Source organism: Protobothrops mucrosquamatus, unplaced genomic scaffold (assembly GCF_001527695.2).
Source record: "Protobothrops mucrosquamatus isolate PMUCROS unplaced genomic scaffold, P.Mucros_1.0 scaffold41, whole genome shotgun sequence".
NCBI lineage: Eukaryota > Metazoa > Chordata > Lepidosauria > Squamata > Viperidae > Protobothrops > Protobothrops mucrosquamatus.
The window spans coordinates 650454-653371 of NW_015386423.1; positions in this window are offsets into that span (position 1 = coordinate 650454).

A 2918-nucleotide genomic window follows, 5' to 3' on the forward strand; every position below is an offset into this window, starting at 1 on the left:
TAGAGATTTTCTTGAGTGTGGGCAAGCAATGAACCGCCTTGGGGGACTGGAAATGAATTCCAGGGAGAGGCCGTGTCTGATGGTGTCCAGAACCCAGGCGTCTGTGGTGGTAGCCTCCCATTGAGTGAGGAAGAGGGACAACCTTCCCCCTATGGGAGGATCCGGCTGAGGGTCACTTCTTACGGAAGGGACGACCCCCACCTCGAAAGGGCCGTTTAGACTGGAATTGCTATCTGGGTCGCTGGGCAGGCCTGTCTGCCTGGCGGTCCTGTCTAGGAGTGAAGCTCTGGGCTGGCTGTGTGTTCTGAGGGGTGGCAACCGGACGAAAGGACTGCCTACGATTGTAGGTAGGACGCCTGTCCGATCGTTTGGTGATGTGTGCCAAGATCTTTTTCTTATCCTTGTTTTCGGATAGAAAAGGCGATAAGGCGTCCCCAAACAACTTACTACCCTGATATGGGGCAGCCGCCAAGCGCCATTTGGCCTTGGCATCTGCCTGCCAGTGTCTTAACCATAACAGGCGGCGAGAAGTCACATTAGACGCCAAGGTTCTAGAAGAAAACCGGGGAGCGTGCAAGGATGCATCGGAGGCATATTCCGTCGCAGCCACTAACTTGCTCAAGTCTTGGTGCGTGCGGACATCCTCCGGAGGGGTCCTGGCCTGTAGCTGACGGAGCCAGATTAGGGCAGACCTCGAAAAAAATGAGGCCGAGGTGGCTGCTCTAATGGACCATGCTGCCGCCTGGTGTGACCTCCTAAAGGCCATCTCTGACCTACGCTCCTCAGATTTTAGGGCCTCTGCCATATCTCCAGAAATCGTGGAGGGGGAGAACAAATTAGACAGGGGTTCATCTACTGTGGGAACCTGTAATGCCTCTTCTAATTCTGAGGCCACGCTGAATAGCTTCTTGTCGTTACCGCCTGGGGTGGGGAAGGTACCCGGCGAAGCCCATTGTTTCTTGATAGTGTTGAGAAACAAGGCAGGGCATGGAACATGGTGTTGAGTGACCACCGGTTCTATGAAGACTGGATCCGTCTCCGGTTCAGTTGTGGAAACCGCTGGGGCCGGCTGGTTGGGAACCCCGTGTGGAACTGAGCTAGCCTTGCGGAGGAGAGGAAGAAAGAGAGAAGGATTAAAGAGCCCCCCGAACGGTGGTGGATCTGGTGCCGGTTCCTCCTCCTCCCCTGACCAAGAAGCATCAAGCGCCTGTTCCTGCTCTGGGGCCACTGAGACCCCGCTGAATGAAGAACGAGCAGGAGAAGGGTCGCGAGAGCCCTGGTGTACAGGGTGCGAGAGAGGGAGGGAAAGCACAGATTCTGCTCTGGGCACAGATGGGGGTCTGGCCACGAAGGCCCGTTCCAGAGCCCTATTCACTATGGCCTGGATCCTGTCATCCAATGAAGAGAGGGAGATCTCCTCCCCTGAGTCCCGCGGCCGTGGGTGTAAAGGTGGCCACTGGACCCTGCGGGGCCCGTGGGGTAGGCGGGGATCTGAAGGTCAACGCCTCCGTTGCTACCTCCGTTTGATCATAGGAAGTGGGGGGTTCTGTAGGAGCCCATACCTCCTGAGGAGAAGAAGAGAGCCCTAGAGGCAAATCGAAGAATGTGGACTCAGGTTGAGCCGCCTCAGCTCTAGCCTGCCTTTGAGCCTTAGAGAACTCCTTCTCTAGTGCCTGGTGTCTCCTGCTGGCCTGTTTGTCAGCCAATTTGGAGGTCTTTCCCCCAGAAGCAGCCTTGGGTTTAACCTTGGCTGCGATCCTACCAGCAGCCTCCTGGGAAGGAGATCTGTGCCTTTTCCACCCTGATGAAGGAGGAGATGCGGCCCTGGCATCAGAAGCCGTATTCTCTTCCATGCTGGTACAAAATCTTCAGGTGTGTGAGTAGGTGCACCTGGGAAGGGATCAATTGGCTGAAAAGGTCTAGGGCAAGGTATTAATTAGGCGGCCCTATCCCCCCCCCCAGTCACCAGACCAGTGGTACAGTACCAAGACCGGTGTACCTGCAATAACAGTGTTGCCACTGCGATGGCCAGAGGCTGCAGGTGAGGCTTGTTGTGTTACCAGGCCAGCAAACTATAGGTGGTAACAGTACAGTGGCGGAGGCAATACCACTGTACTCCAGCAAGCCAATGGTGACTGGGTTTTGAGACACCAGGTGGTCCAATCAACTCTTGGACCTACGCCAAGGATAAAGGGAAGCTCCTGAGGTAATTTGGGAATTTTACCCCCCTTTTCTCACCCCGATCCCTGGTGACTGTGACTCCCAAGGGAGTCCTGCCTAATTAGGGACCTATTATCCAAACAAATTAAAGGCCTCAAGGCCAAGGATAATCCTCTTGCCTTAGAAGCTTCGTGACCATGCGGTCACAAAATGGCGGCCGTCACAAAATGGTGGCCGATCCAGCCTAGTCGCGTCTTCTGGCCTACCCCCTCCCCCGCCGGTCTCTCGGCCCTTCACTCACCTCAGGCAGAAACCTTCGGGAACACGAAAAAGGGGCCTAGCCGAGGTCTTCCTGCCTCCGTGATCCAGTGAAGGAAGGATCGGGCCTTCCCGCCCGCTTAGTTTGAGTCCGGCAAGCCCTCCGGAGCCGCAGCTGCGAGCTCCGGCATCGGGGAGGTGTTGGCAAGCGATTAGGCTGTCGGAGCTGCAGCCGCAATCTCCGACAAGGGGCCGCTTGCCGAGGCCTGTAGGCCGCCGGAGCCGCAGCCGCGAGCTCCGACGCCGAGGAAGATCAAATTAAACTAATCGAGGCCCTGCGGAGGCCTGTGTGAGCTCCGATGCCGAGGAAGATCAAATTAAACTAATCGAGGCCTTGCGGAGGCCTGTAGGCTGCCGGAGCCGCAGCCGCGAGCTCCGACGCCGAGGAATACTAACACAAGCCAATCGAGGCCTGGCCGAGGCCTATAGGCCGCCGGAGA